The sequence below is a fragment of the Centropristis striata genome, chromosome 17 (assembly GCF_030273125.1).
Source record: "Centropristis striata isolate RG_2023a ecotype Rhode Island chromosome 17, C.striata_1.0, whole genome shotgun sequence".
Classification (NCBI taxonomy): domain Eukaryota; kingdom Metazoa; phylum Chordata; class Actinopteri; order Perciformes; family Serranidae; genus Centropristis; species Centropristis striata.
Window position 1 is genome coordinate 27,898,602 of NC_081533.1, and position 16,993 is coordinate 27,915,594.

The 16,993-nt window shown below is 37.3% G+C and overlaps 2 non-coding genes across 2 annotated transcripts; one reads left to right on the forward strand and one right to left on the reverse strand.

Annotated features, from left to right (window-relative positions):
• Positions 1-8,428: 8,428 nt before the first annotated feature.
• trnas-uga (transfer RNA serine (anticodon UGA)) lies at positions 8,429-8,510 on the forward strand. The gene has a single exon. It is a non-coding gene; the product is annotated as a tRNA-Ser (tRNA).
• A 220-nt stretch (positions 8,511-8,730) lies between these two features.
• trnat-agu (transfer RNA threonine (anticodon AGU)) lies at positions 8,731-8,804 on the reverse strand. The gene has a single exon. It is a non-coding gene; the product is annotated as a tRNA-Thr (tRNA).
• Positions 8,805-16,993: the final 8,189 nt, after the last annotated feature.

Genomic DNA, 16,993 nt, shown 5'->3' on the forward strand with positions numbered 1-16,993 from the left:
GAGTAATAATCTTGGACTTGTTTTTAGTTGTTGACAAGAACGTTGCGAAATAAATGGGCTTGTCTTCTTGTTCCTGAAATAACGTTAGTATATCATATTAGCTAGCTTGGTATGTCTTGTGTTGTTGGACTTGCTTGATGTTTGGCTGCGAGAAAAGTTTCCAACCAGTTTTTGATTTTAAGCCCTTTTAACATTTAATCAGTACCTGAAAGCAATTGAAGATAACAACAATTGCTTTTGATTACGCAAAGAGAACATTCCAAGCCATAATGTCATTTTAAGTCGTAGCAATTCTTCTAATTAGTCAAAATGTAAAGTCTTGATATCAACAATTAACATCTTAGTAGTGCCATTGTAGATATTGTAGATATATCCAACTTAAGAAAACAAGTACATTTGTACCATTGACTTCAATTCAAACTCAAATACAGATCACTATACGCCAACTTTGGCATGTTATTATTTCAAGTTGTCTTATCCATAATGTCATTTTGGCTAGTTACAATCCGAGTTAATTAAAAATACAACTCTATTCTTACTTGTGGAAATGCCAACTGTTGATATCAACAATGTAATGTGGCATGTGCAGTTGTTTAAAATTTGTCTGTAAATCCTAAATTAGTTTTAACCCTATGAAATATATTTGTCAAAATCTAAAATATCCACAAGTTAGCCCAACTGGTGGAATGTTTAAAGGACCTGCCATAGAAGGTTATGGCAGCACTAAACACACAGACACAAACAGCTTTATTAAGTCACTGTTGTTATGAAAGTTATGTGATTACACTGAATTTGAATAAGTCAAATGACCACAAAGCCTTATCCAGGGGCCCAGGTTCCCAGGGGCCTGGGTGAAGATGGTAATCCAGTCTGAAACTCTTGGTACACTGTAGCCAGTATTTGATTATAGGGTGTGTATCAAAAGAATGTTCTTTCTTTTTCTTTTCTGGCCTTAGAGCTATTCTGATGGTTTGACTCCCTTTGTGTCACGTTGGTGTAATAAATGGCAGCAGTCACATTCTGCACTTTCTCATGTTTGAACAAGTGTGAGTGCAAAGTGCTTTTGATGAATGCTGGAAATTCTCGAGCTCACAGTGACGCTGTGTTGATGACATTTCATGTATTGGCCAACTAAATACTATAGTCATATAACATAAATGTGCATCATTTATAATAAATTTAAAAAAAGAAAGAATTGAAAGTAATAAAGAAGCAGTTTTGTTTTTACTTGGCAGCCCGTAAAAATGAAACATAAAAATACCCTTACTCGTAAACTTTCTGTAGGTGGTGACTGGAGTTCACAAATCATAAAAAGATCATCAACATGAGTCACTTATCTACATGCGTGTGGAAGTCCTCATAAAGATACTGAGACAGGAGGGAACTCCTCTGAGGTGAGGACATATGCTTTGGTTCTCATCATGACAAGTCCGTTTTCTTTCCAAAGGGTGTGGTTGCATTCTAGTAATGATTTGCTTTTTTAAAATTCAATTTCAATTTTTTTTTTGTGCTGAGGAAAGAAGCAGTTGGCTACAAAATGTATATTTGGAGCTCACAAGATTAGAGGAATTTTGTGTGTGTGTGTGTTGTTATATTGCACACTGAACTGGTTTAAAAACCCATTATCTTATCAGTCAATTACATACAGTATGCTCTCCCTCTCTCTTGGTGTTTGGATAAACATGTTACATTACATTACATTACATGTCATTTAGCTTTTGTCCAAAGCGACTTACAATAAGTGCATTCAACCTGATGGCACTAGACATAGACCACAGGAATCAAGTAACCAATGTTGAAGCCTTGAGTTTGGCATTTTGGCCAATTGGTTTGGCCAAGACGTGACCATATATGGACGAGAGGGTCGAGCTAATGAAGAGTGAGGGGGGGCTCTGACTTAGAACCCGAGGACACTATGCACGTAGGGTTTTTTTTTTCATTGCTAGCTCATGCTAGTGCTAGCAAGCAACTAAGTCAAGTGACAAGTGGGAAAACTGAAGATTAGGACCATAGAGCTAAAAAGAGAACTGGTTACAGCACTGGAGGCGGGCCCTCTTCATTCCTATTAAAGTTGCCAAAAAAGTTCAAATCCATCCATCCATCCATTTTCCTCCGCTTATCCGGGGCCGGGTCGCGGGGGCAGCAGGATAAGCGGGGCATTCCAGACGTCCCTCTCCCCAGCCACAACGTCCATTTCTTCCCTGAGGCGTTCCCAGGCAAGCGAGAGATATGATCCCTCCACCGTGTTCTGGGTCTTCCCCTGGGGCCTCAACTCGCATGTATAAAATGATCTGGATCTTCGGCTTTTGTTTCCTTTAAAATCACCTCCAATACCGAGATACTTAGTCTTAAGTTCATTCACATGAACAGATGAAGGAAAATAAGTCTGGATTGGATTTGGCTCTTTGCAAACTTTACAACTTTTTGGAAACAATAATTTAAGTAAGGCTTGTTTAAGGCTTGTATAAGGTAACACTTTACTTGAAGGTATCGTCATAATAGTGACATGATACTGTCATAACTGTGACATGACACCATCATAAACGTGTCATAAACATTATGTCAATGTCATAAACGTTTATGACTGCTGTCATTAAGTGTCATTCGGTTTTTGTCATGACAAGTTGACATTCCTTGGGTTGTCTTGATTATGACAACTTGACTTTAATCAAAGTGACATTACCAGAAAATGTCTTTGTCATGGCAACTTGACATAAACAAAATATGTTTCTATATTTGTGTTTATGGCAAGTTGGCATAATGATTATTATAATTACATGTGCAAGGTTACAGACCAATTCTAGCACTTGGTCATAGATGTTCGACAGAATACTGACAAGATACCCAAAACTGCTAGAAACTGAATGACACTTAATGACAGCAGTCATAAACGTTTATGACATTGACATAATGTTTATGACACGTTTATGATGGTGTCATGTCACAGTTATGACAGTATCATGTCACTATTATGACGATACCTTCAAGTAAAGTGTTACCGTGTAGAATCTGGGAAGTTGATGAACATAAAAAAAATAAAAATATCTGGTGATTTACAGAAACCTCTTTCACAATAAAAATAGATAGGAATGCCCAATGGCATCACATGACAGACTAGGAAGTTGGCCTTAAAGCCATGGATGTATGAGGAGAAGTGGATACAGTGTTGTCTGCTTATTACCTGCTTACCTTCCTGCTTATTATTATTGCACATTGGTGCATGAAGCCAAGAAGTTTGACTTCTGTGCATAAAAATATCCAGATCTTTCACAGCTCTTCCGCATCTATTGGGCACATGCGCTCTAAAGACGGCTGCTTCTTGTTTAGTGCTCCGCTAACTTGAATGTGAATAAAACATTTTAATCTTAGGGCTCTTCTAAACTTTCTAACTGTTATCGTACATAACAGATCAAATTCTGCTAGTAAAGGGTTTTTTCGTGGGGGGGTTGTGACGTTTAAAAAAAAAAAAAAAAAATATCCAAACATTTCTTTAGTAATGTGAGTCAATGGGAAATTTCTTTCTGGGCCACTGGCATCTTGTGATGCACCCGAAAATTAGAAAATCCACTGTTTTGCCATGATGTCAAATTGGGATCCAAGCCTAATGCTCTTCCTGTGTGCTTGCTTAAGGCAGTAGTTCTCAACCTTTTTGAGTTGCGACCCCCAATTTAACATGCATGTTGTCCGCGACCCCCGCTCACTGAACACAATCTCATGCACAGTTCAGGTCACCCAAAAAAGAAACAAAATGACCAAAAAAAGACACAAATTGACCAAAAAAGACACAAAATTACATAAAAAAACACAAAATGACCCAAAAAAGAAACAAATTTACCAAAAATGACACAAAATGACATAAAAAAAACACAAAATGACCCAAAAAAGAAACAAAATGACCAAAAAAAGACACAAAATGACCAAAAAAAGACACAAAATGACCAAAAAAAGACACAAAATGATCAAAAAAAGACACAAAAAGACCAAAAAAGACACAAAATGATCAAAAAAGACACAAAATGACCAAAAAAAGACACAAAATGATCAAAAAAAGACACAAAAAGACCAAAAAAGACACAAAACGACCAAAAAAGACATAAAATGACCAAAAAAAGACACCATGACCAAAAAAGGCACACAAAATGACCAAATAGACTAAAACACATTAACACATGAACACTTTAACACAGTAGAGACAGAGCTGACTTCCAAAATGATTTGGCGACCCCCAGAAATCATCTCGCGACCCCAATTGGGGTCCCGACCCCAAGGTTGAGAATAGCTGGCTTAAGGTGCCTTGCTGTTCTGGGGGGTTGGCTAGACTCAGAAGTGACCATGATTTACCGTAAAACATGATGTACATATTGAACTGAATAAGCTCCGACCACTCTCTGCAATATAGATTCATATATCAACATTCTATATATAGAGAAAGTATGATAAGCCTCTTGCATAATGTACATGTATGGAAACACCCCAAGGGAGTGCCAATCAGCAGATGAATCACTGATCTTTGCACCAACATACAACACACTGCACCTCAACAGCGCCGTAGCAACAGACTGGGTGTGACTCTGAAGTGTGTGTGAGTGTTTAAGCAAAGTGCAAGTGAATGTGAAAATGATGAGGGAGAGACACTGTGGACAGAAACACAATTTCTCAAACAAATACTCAAAAATACTTTGCTTCCTTTAAAAAAACATTCGTTTTTAAATATGAGGCTATTTCTTTAAACTAGAGGGACGTGGAGGGTGGGTCATCATTCTTGCATGTCAAAGCAATAAATGTATTGAGTGCAGTTAGGGCCTGAATTGTAGGACTCCAATCAGAAACATGCTATGTTGTTATGAATGTTATCTCTAAGTTATTGGTTAAAAATTAACATGAACAACATATGCTAATATAGGTGCTGCTAGATATCATACGAGATTAATTGACAAAAAATTTGTATCTGCAAAAGACAAAGTTCCTTTAGTTTGTCTGTGTATTGGATTTAATGGGTTAATATTACTTAATTTTCAATGTTACTATTGCCCCAAACCACTGTAACACTTTTAACATTACATTTAATATATTATTTTCAATATTAGTAAAAATATATACACTGGTTTGTAAGTAAGAGCACAAATATATGTTTCTTATGTTAAAAGATAACTTGAGTTTTGAAGGAAAATGTAAAAATGCCCTCAGTCTCCCGCCATTTGTCGGTTCTTGCAAGATGAATCTCTGTAAATAAGGTTCAACAGCTCCAGCTGTACTCTTGGTTGTGTCTGTAAATAAATCCCAAGTTATGGTAAAGGTTCACACAAAATCTGTGTACCTTCCGTTCAATCCATATCCGTTTGGAAATCAAAACACGGATGAACAAAAAGTGACATGTTTTTTTCAATAATCAACCTTTCATTTACATTACTACATTATACAAAAGTCCCTCGGACGTGTGGTGTCTGATGAAGGGTAGACTATGGACCCAGTGGAAGTGGCCCCAGTACAAGCATTAAAGAACAGAGTGCCCACAACTGCTGGGATTTGCGAGGGATGCTTGGATTCCTCTCTTATTACCGAACATACATACCAGACTTCCCCAGGATAGCGAAGCCACTCTACCAGCTGTTCTCATTGCCCCCTGAGAAAATGCCACTCAAAGATACCAAAAACAAGAAAAAGACTGTCACCAGGAATAAAGGTAAGCTTCCACCTAACACTCCCATTAACTGGACACCTAGCCACCAGCAGACGCTACACCAGGGGTGGGCAATTAATTTTCCTAAGGGGCCACATGACCAATACCACGAAGGTTACGGGGGCCGGACCAAAACTCTGAACTAAATTCTGCTCAGTATTAATTTAACCACTTTATGAAATACAGTAAATTATCTGGTTTTGAGCTGCTATTGATAACAATACATGTTATGATAAGACTGTTAATGTGGAGTAAATGAAATATATCATTAAAAAGTAGTAAATACTCCAATCACTATATCACTATTCCATTTATTTTAAACACATCTGTAAATGTCCTTTAGTAAGCTTCCTATTTGTGTTCTTGTATTATATAGCTTGTTTTTCATGTTTGTACATTTTCTAGGTGTTTTACAATGTTGTGATGCTTTTATTTTGAAAAGGTGCTGTCCAGTGTGAAACGGGTGCTTTAATTTTGAAAGGTAGTGACAGGAAGTAACAGGTAGAACGGTTAAATGAAAAACGAACGGTAAATAAAGAGTGCATAGTAATTCATATAAAGTTGATCTAAAGTATCAAAAAGGTTTCTGTAGTGGCTGACTGACAGGACACAAGGTTTGGTCAAGTTTATTTTCTTCTGTCATATATATTAGTGGCTATATTTGTTGTCTTAACTATAGTAAAAGTGCTTGTTTGCTCAAGTACTAATGCTAATGTTTGTTATTGTTTTCCCACCTCCGGGCCATAGGTGGGTTGCCCAGCTGGCCGATTTTAACTTTTCTATCAAGTACCGACCTGGTAAACACAATGCTGATGCAGATGCCAGATGGTCTCTCTCTCGGATGGCACTGGATATAAATGAACTCATGAAGCAGTGTACAGAGGAAGTGAGTCAGGAGATGATCAGTGCAACTGTTCAGGGAGTTCAGATGCAGAGAGACTATCCACCAGCCTGAGGGATGCATATTTACCTAGAGAGACCCTATCATTGGTTGAGTTCTGCAGTACAAAGAGAACAACCAATTTCCCAGAAAGTCTCTTAAAACAGACCCTGCAGATGTAAGAGTCTGATTGAGAAAGTGGCCAAAACTGTTAAAAAATAAATGACGATGGGATCCTGTACAGGCAATCAGGAGATAAAGGCAAACACACAAAAGGCAGACTGGAAGAGCTCTCTAGCTAAGATGGTGCAGGCTTGTAACTGCACCCGCAGCAGAATAACCGGGTTCTCTCCATATTACCTGCTTTATGGCCGATACCCTCGTTTGCCCATAGAGCTGTTGATCAACCTGCAGCCCAGTGAGAAACTGGAAAGTTATGCAGAGTATGTCCAGAGCTGGCAAACCAAAATGCAACAAGCTTATCAGATAGCCTCAAAAACAGCTGCCATAGAGGCATCCAGAGGGAAAAAGGGGTATGACAAAAAGGTTAATGGGGCTGACCATCAACCTGGTGGGAGAGTGCTGTTCGCAACTTGTCGGAAAAGGGAGGTAGTGGTAAACTGCGGTCCTACTAGGAAAGTAAAGTTCATGTTGTTGTGAAAAGGAGGTCGAGTGACAGTCCTGTGTATGAAGTGGTTCCAGAAGGAGGTGGCAAAAGTCGTGTATTACACAGAAATCTCTTGCTCCCATGTGACAGCTTACCTCTAAATGAGCCTACGATCAACTCAAAACAGGAAACGAAGAGGCATCAGACACCGAAGAGACTAACGTTCAGACCGGACGCGTAGCGAATATTTCGCGCGACAAGATTACATACAAAGTCAATGCAAACACGCGAATAGACGCAAATTTTTGCCGGCGGCGCGAATTGCGGGTTTCGCGCGACGCGAATGCCGCGATTGACGCGAATGTCTCGGCGCGAATGAAACATCGCAAATTCGCGTGAGTTCAATAAATTCAACTTTGGCGAAATATTCGCGTGACGCTGTGTCGTGACAGCCTATCAGCGTTGAGATTCTGGACGGCAGTGTCCGAGATACATACATGAGAGAGAGGAGAAAAGAGGCAGGAAGGAGGAGTGGGTCGGCAGGAGGGACAGGAAAAAGGTGGAAGTACTCTGCGGTCCTCTCTCCGTGCTGAGTGCGCCTCCGGATGATGTCACTCACCCAGACACGACGGCGTGTTTTCCGACGTATCTCGGACTTCCAGAGCAGGTACAGGGACGCTATGCTTGTCTTGGTTGATGACAGAATGAAATGGAGGGAATTATTTGGCGCTAAATAGTCTCTTGGGCGAAAATTCGCGAGTTATTTACTCGCGCGAGTGACGCAAGTAAATTCAACTACTCGCGCGATCAACTCGCGCGAGTAACGCGACGCGAAAATTCGCTACGCGTCCGGTCTGAACGCACCTTAAGGCAATACAAACTGGCGAGTGGAGAGCTCTGACAGTGAGAGCAGTGAGGATGTCAACCTGATGTGTCGGTTCCCAGACTACCAGCAATCACAGAGCAAAGCAAAGTCAGAGAACTGTAGGACTCAACCCAGATGCAGAGACATTTGTAGAGGTAGTGGCAGCAGACATCATGGACATTACACCATGAGCCGATGATGGAGACAATGTGGATGAGCTTACAGAGTCATCAGAGGAAGATGACCACGTGATATCGCAAGTGTGTACAGACGTGTGCACCACTTTTTAGTGTCCTCTGGAAACACTTTTCTTTAAAGAAATCAAAACAACACGCCGACATTTTCGGATCATCTGTGAGGGTCAAGAAGAAACGGTATACTGTCATGTACTCACTGGCTGCGATGGCCGAGTGGTTAAGGCGTTGGACTTGAAATCCAATGGGATCTTCCCGCGCAGGTTCGAACCCTGCTCGCAGCGATGTTTTATCTCAAGACACGATGGCCGATTTGAAATTTTCTCTTGGAAATTTAAAACGGGTAGTTGATAAACCCAGTGGAGAACCACTCAATAAATATAAATAAATACTGGATTAAATACGCAAAATCAATAAATGAATTCTGGAATAAATTCAAAAGTTAAACATTACTTAAGGTACAGTACGCTCACAGGAACATTTGAAAGAAGTTGCCTGAAGAAAAGGCACCGCTGGGATTCGAACCCAGGATCTCCTGTTTACTAGACAGGCGCTTTAACCAACTAAGCCACGGCGCCACCTATCTTCTACCGCTGACATAATCATTTATGTATGATGTAAGAGATGCAGTGACGTCACCGTGTTGTAAATTCGCAGTTGTATTTTTATTTGTAATAAGTCATTTCCAAGGTTTGGTTTGTATATATTACAGAAGACTGTACAGAAATCGATGAAATTCGACTTGAATGGCTCCTTTGATTTTCTGTAGTAACTATATGACACCACAGAGTGGCGCTAAGAGTCCATAAGATTAACGTCGGAATCACAGATGTGCAGCTTTTCATTACCTTATACTGCCCTACAGAACCATTAACTGGCCAGCCAAATGGGTTATATGTAGGTAAGTGATATGAGACTTATTTCTACTGTATTGATATTTTTATGCAAAAAAAATTATGATGATTTAATTTTTATAATAATAATAATTACCTTTGACCCCAAAAACTTAGTTACTGCATTTCTGTAAAAGGTTATATTAGTAATGCAAAAACAGAGTGCAGTAACTACAGTGTTGTTGTCTTATTTCATCTTTTATCTTTAGTTTTCAGAGAATAAACATTTTCAAATAGATTTTGTGTATTTAAAAGTGTTTAACAACTCTATTCAAAGATGTGCATATTTTAGACTTAATATTATAAATGAATGTTATATTTTAGTCTTAATAACATTTTTCTCACTTTTTTACTTCATCACTATCTAGATAATAATTTCCCTATTAAATAGACTTATAATTTCTATTATTTTTATGTTTAAATCTGTATATATATTTCCAAAGCAGACTGTGATAAGTGCAATTACTGATTGGTTTCGAGTTGGATTTTGTGGTTTTTATATAATTATTTATCTGAAAAAAGAAAAATTTAAATTTAAAACTTTGTCACAAGATAAAACAGACATCAAAGAGTTCATTTTTAGATATTACTCAAATTTGACCAAAAATGTCGTTACTGCAGTATAGTCTGCTTATCATACCTATTGTTAACCGTAGCTGCAATAGTTTTAGTCACTTATCTTGGTCCTCTCATTTACAAAATGAATGTACAAAATAAAAAATAAATAACAAAAAGACATTAAATCAAAAAGGGGAAAAATTATATAGCATAAACAGGAACACTTTAACCATAGGTGTAAACGATGCAAAAACAAAAAAACTGAAAAAAGTTCCAAGCATTTCCTACACAATTATAATCACATCTCAGTTTTATATTTGTTTACATGATTTATTTTTGGTTGGTTGAATTTCTCTTTACTTTTATTATTATAAAATAAAATGGAAGAAATGTTAGTTTAGGAATTGTTTTTCCTCTTTTGTTTTCTTGATGCAGTAGTTATGTTAGGTGGTTGCATTCCAGAGAAATTCAACTTTTTAAATACATTTTTAGGATTGCCTCATTTTCCCCATTGTAGAAAAATAGTGAATGCTTCCACTGTGTCGTCACCCATTTGTTTGTAAACTTTCTATTTCAATGAAGGCATTTCTAGACCCTGATAAGACTATATATGACAAAATAATATCAAATCCAACTCTCCACACTATAGGCCACATGATGACACACGTCACTCCACCTGAAGACCATGAGATAATAATAGAAAGCTCAGGAAAATTAAGCTGAGATGGTTTTATCTCATACTTCTGTGATGCTATAGAGAGGTGTTCATTTTTGCAAACAAGGTGCACTCACAATTTTACTAAAACAGTAAAAAAGTGTTTAATTTTCTTTCTTTTTTCTTTTTTAATGAAAAGCTAATACGTGGACCTTGAGTAATTTCTTTAATTATGTATTTTTGTTTTAATTATTGGTCTAGAACAGGGGTGTCAAACTCAAATACACAATGGGCCAAAATTTAAAACTTGAATAAAATCGCGGGCCAACATTGAACAAATAAACCTTTTAATATATACCAAACATGTTTTGCTTTAACATTAAATATGGAACCAGCAACGCTTATAAACATAAAATATATAACTAAATAGTGCAGACATGCAAAATCAAATTTCAAATAAAAAACACATCAGTGTCATTAATTTATTAAATAAAAATTAAATATAAATCATATGCCTCTTTTCTATTTGCATCCTTCTGATTTAAATATCAAAATAAACTTTTTCAACAGGTTAATAAATTCTGCCTTTCTTTTCACCATTTTTGGGAAGGGGTAGCTCGGAGACAGCTCTAGCTTGAGGTTGCTATGACGACTGTCACAGAGGAGCGTTTCTGGGTCCTGTCCTGATTGACGCGCCAAAACAACAGCAGGGCATTGTGGGATTTGTAGTATTAGCTGCAAATGCGCCGTATAATAAAATATCAGCTTTTATAGTACAATAATAAGATAATAATTTGGTATTGCCTCGTGGGCCAAATAAAATTACACTGCGGGCCAGAGTTTGACACCACTGGTCTAGAATATTGTTTCAGAAATCACTGTCTGTCCTTGGCATTATATCTTGAAATGTGTTATTCATCATCACAGAGTTGCATAACTGCAAAAGGCCCATCCTTACACAATCCACGACAATGCCTGGAAACTGGAATAAAACAATATAAAAAACATAATTTATGTCCTGGTAGCTGCAATCAAATGCACATCTGTGTCTGATTCCAGTAGCTGTAGTCTTCTCTGCCTACAGAGTTATTTTATACCTCAGAGACATCATTAAGTTATGACTGAGTGGTCCAAATATTTCAACATTTCTTATTATTCCAAAAATAGAAAGCATATTTTCTCGTGTGTGTAACTTTCATTTTCCATGAGTGACTTCCTGTTACTAATCACCCCCAACCAGCAGGACACTCAGCTTCCTCCTCTCTGACCACATTACTGAACACACGCACTGTTTGGAATGAACGCTATGTTCACTGTCTCTTAACACAAAGTGTGTACAGGCTTAAAAAAAACCCTCCTGCAGCATTGTTTTCAGCCAAGGTTACAACAAAAATCTCAATTTAGCAGCTTTTCTGAATCTTTTGGTCACATAATATGAACCTGGTCTCACAGAAATCCGTGGAATAGCCACGGAATCGCTCAAATTTCTGTGAAACTGACACGGATTTCGCTACAATACAAGTTAATATTTTTTCCTATTGGTTTGCTCCAAGTCACGTGACTTTCAAGGTTCTGGTTCTCTCATTTTTAGTGAAAAAATTTGTATTTTGTCTTTGTTTCTGCATAAAAATGGATTTTGATCACATTTCTAGCGAGAAATATATATTTTATTTTCTAAATATTCACTCAGTGAATGTACATAATCACTTTGTATGTTGGAATAGCCACGGGATATGACTATCATTAACTTGCATTGTAGCGAAATCCGTGTCAGCTTCACGGAAATTTGAGCGATTCCGTGGCTATTCCACGGATTTTGAGTTAAGCGAAATCCGTGGCTATTTCACGGATTTCTGTGAGACCATGTTGCATAATATGGTCTTCATCAGCTGGCGGAGATGCTTAGTTGTGATGAAAAATCTTGTTCACGTTGCTTTAACCCTTAATAGGACACTCATTGAAATACTTGCAAATTCCAAATTTCAACACTAGAGAATATTGGAGGATATTAGATACTGGCAGAATGTGGACTGTGTAAAAAAAAAAACATACGGACCTGGGGGAGGGGGGTAATATTTTGAGAAAAAAGTTTATGAGATTAAAGTGGTGAATCTGCGAGAAAAAAGTTGCTTTTCCCCCACTTTTTTCTTGTAAATCTGCAACTTTTTTCGGGCAGATTTGCCACTTTAAATCTCTTAAATCTGCAACTTTTTTTCTTGTCGATATGCCACTTTAATCTACACTGTAATAAATGTATTCTGTAGTCATTTTATTTGACTTAATATATTTGATAAAAATGTATTAAATATAAATGCGTCCTTGATGTTGAAGCAGTTGTTTAAGTAACTTTAATATAAAAATGTTTGAGATAGAATCTACTTATTTTGACCACATTAAATATAATCTTTATGTGTATGTAATTCTAAATCAAGAACGAATCCAACACAATAGAATTAGTCAGTTTTTAATTGACAGGCACTTCCTGTTAAGTTATTAACTCAACTTGTAACGTAGTTAGATTTAATTAAAAATAGTGCGTGCAATCTGTTGCCTCAATTTTATTGAGTAGCTATTGTTTATCTTTTTTTACAGTGTAGTAAATTTGCAACTTTTTTCTTTATTATTATTAGTTTATTTAAAAGGGGACAGTGCAATTTCATAAAACACATGATTAGCCAGAAGGCTAGTTTTCATCTGTAGTCCCCTGGCCATGATGTAAAAAAGCAGAGAATTACGAAACAAAAAACAAACAAACAAAAAAATAAAAATAAAAAACAAATAAAAAATAAAAAATACGTACAATATACAAAATACATATACAAACACTTACGATCCGATTAAGAAAAAATACAACATCACATACAACATCACAACATAACATTTTATCATAACATCAAAACAACACAACAGTCTTATCTTTTAGTGTTGGCAGCTGTAGGTGTTGATAAGCCACAATTTCAGCTTTTTTGTAAAGGCCTTGTATGTTGTTAGCAGTTTAACCTCCTCAGGTACTGAGTTCCACACACTTGCACTCCTTACTGACCAGGCCGACTTACTGAAAGTGCTCCTGCGCAGAGGAATATAACCGTCACCTCCAGGGCTGGCTCTGGGCATAGGCGACATAGGCGGTCGCCTAGAGCGCCATCTGCTGGAGGGGCGCTGCCACTTACCCTCGAGGGAGGAAAAAAAAACAATAATAATTTTCGATGCCCATTGTCGCCCTCCCTTCGTGTTCTGTCTTGAAAATAATAAATATTAACAAAATAAAGAAACAGATAAACAATGACATTTAGTCACTTGTGGTGCTGAGGCATGTGACGTGTGGTCATTGCCTTGCCCCCCTTTAGACGGTCAGATCGCTGTCACAGAGGTCAGGACACGTAATGTTTTGATAAATCTTCAAGATGAAACACCGTCAAAGCTCTCCGGTGCTCAGTATCGAAAGAGAAGAAAAGAGGAGGAGGAGAAGTCCCAATCTTTTTTTAAATGCTGTTTTGTGTGAAGACATTTCATTTGTATTAGCTTGCTAGCTAGGTTGAAATAAAGCAGCGCTAGCTTAACACAGTTAAGCACATTATTCGCACGGTTTGCACTTCCATTGTCTCTCTTGTCTCTAACTTTGTTAGCGCCTCCAGCTGTGCTTCTTTGAGAATTTACTTGTAAGTTAATAATTATATAGACAGACAGTTGTATTATATAGCCTGGTTGGCACCATGGACAAACAAAAACAGGAGTTCCACCTACAGTTCAACACGAATGGATCTCGCCTTGGGCACCAAATGGGCTAGAGCCGGCCCTGGTCACCTCTGACAGAGCCTCCAGTAACACGCTCAAGGCTGTTTCTTTGGCTGATGAACTCTTGTAGAGGATCTGGAGCCAGTTTATGCAGGACTTTATAGGTCAGTTTTAAGTCTGCAAATGTTTGAAGACTCTCCCAATTTAAAATACTGTATTTTTTTTTAAAATTGCACAGTGATGATAGTGCCTAGGTTTTTTATCCATAACTTTAATTGCTTGTTCTCAAAATATTATTTTATTTATTACTCATTTATTACTCATTTTAGATATCCGCTGAAGTTACCAAATATAGTTCTTCGCCTGATAAAGGGTTAAACGTCTTTTTGAGGTTAAGAATGAACTTTTAAACTCAGTAAACAGGCAGCGGATGCAGCAGTGCATGTCATGGTGTCAAATATAAACCTTCTATGTTGTTGAACGTCCTGTACTGTAGGTGACAGTGATCATCCATCCTCAAATATGCAAATATAAGATATTCTGCCAGCTGACGTTAGCGATCACATTTCACACTTAGTGAAGCTGTTGTTGATGTCAAACTCAGAAGCCACAGGCGTCAGTGTCAGAACAGCACATATTTCAGCCTCCTGTTGAACACGCACGCTGTTGAAAATATGCTGAGTCAAACTGCCAGCTGGCATACATCTGTTGTGTGAGTGATGATCTTGAAGGAAAATCATCTGACTTGCGAAGAAACCGATAAAAGAAACTCACTATATATACAAACTGTATGTTCTTTCCATTACAAATGTGTCTAATGCACCAACTAAGCTTTAATTTATTTTTAGTTTCATTTGCAGACAGCTGATTAAGGCTGCAGGATATATCCTTTCTGCAACATCTCCAACCTAAACGACACAATAGACTAATGTCAATAACGCCCATAACTACACATATGGGTGTTAGTCAAAATGACCCATATGAGCGTTTCAGGGCTCGCCGTACTGCAGAGCGTTTTAAAAATAGCACACACACACACATACAGTCATGGAAAAAATTATTAGACCACCCTTTTTCTTCAATTTCTTGTTCATTTTAATGCCTAGTACAACTAAAGGTACATTGCTTTGGACAACTATAATGATATCAACAAAAATAGCTCATAAGAGTTTAATTTAAGAGCTGATATCTAGACATTTTCCTTCCATTTTCCATTTATAATGACGTTTCCCGACCATTCTTCACCACAGAGTTGCCAGACTGTAAAAGCTAGTTACCTACTGCTAGCCAAGCTAACATTTAAGCTAAGTGAGTTAGCCTAAAGAAACCAGTGAGCCCACTTTAAGACTTTGGCTAGTGACTGCAGAGCTACCAGGTTGGCAAAAAAACAACTAATTTGCCAGAAAATAACACGACTGTGGAGAGAAATAGCATATTAACACATGTTAGACTGATGATAAAAGTGCGTAGCTATAGCGTAAGTGAAGATACGCAGTATAAAAACTGTAAGTCCCAACTGTAAGGAGTCAAACAAACACAGGACTTCACCCAGGAGACCAGTTTTTCATGTCCCTAGTGAACCAAACATCAAGTTGTTGTTTTAACCCTCTATGGTATGCATTATGATGCCAGTTAGGAAAAAAATGTTTGGAGTGTTTTTTTTGTCTTAAAATAGACTAAATAAACATAATCTGAAGAAATTTTATAATTTAAAGTTTTTGGGGTTTGTTGCCCGTAGGCAACATTGCACCATAACGGTGCACAAGTGAAAAAGAAAGTTTTTAAAATTATTTTAAACATAATTTATTTAATAAACACGTGTAAAAGATCCAGTAGCTTCAAGAGGGTACAATACATAACATTTTAAATTTAAAAACATTATAAAAGGAACTTTTAAAACAGGTTTCTTGTCTTAATGTTTCCTGTAGGCATTGAACCAACAACCCATTGAAATGATTGTCTTGAACAGTCTAAGTGTATGAAACTATTCAAACTGAAGCTGTACTCAACTATCAGAAGAAATATATTTTTTCAAATGGAAAAGGGCCACGAAATTATGTTTTGGGTGATTTTTTGTGGCGCAAAATGGCAAAGCTGTTTCCTTTGGAAAAATCTGCAAAATCTGTCTGGTTCCCTATACTCTTCCCTCTTTTTTAAAGTATTGCATCACTCAAAAACATGCATTGTAGGAATTTGACAGGCCAAAAATGGGTATGTTGCCTGAGGGCAACACCGCTCCATAGAGGGTTAAGTTTTAAGCTAGCAGAATTTCTAAAATCCTGTCAACAGAATTCAAAAACTGAGTTGTGAAGCATGTGTGTCATTTCTTAGCATGTTTTAGTTTGGTCCCACAGCTGAGCTCCAGCTATTTCCTGCACATGTGTATCATGTAACAACCTAAATATAATCTATAGTATGTTTTCACACAGGAAGTGATGAGTCACATCTGTCAGACACTCTGTGGAATCATTTGTCATTAAAATACAGACCTGGAGACGACGATAAATGTGACACAACATGTTTCTGACTCATCTTTAATCATGATGTGACCCACATCTTTATCATCCATCATTCTTCTTCTCTGGTGTGGAGTTTTCACTACATCTATTTTGGTGCCTGATGTTGAAACCACATTAAAAGTGCTCATTCTAATGTTGCATTAACTTTAATTATGACTGACACTGAATCAACAACGATTCACCCATTATATATTAAAACAATGTGACACTAATAAACTACACTGTAAACAATTGTCTTGTAAATGAACAGTAAAATACTGGCAATACCAGCAGGGTGGCCAGCATTCTACTGTTAATTTTACAGTTCTTCTACTGTTATCTACTTTACAGTATGTTACTGTGATAAAACCACATACTGAATTACAGTAAAATCCTGCATTTCATTGATTTTTACAGTAGACTAAAAC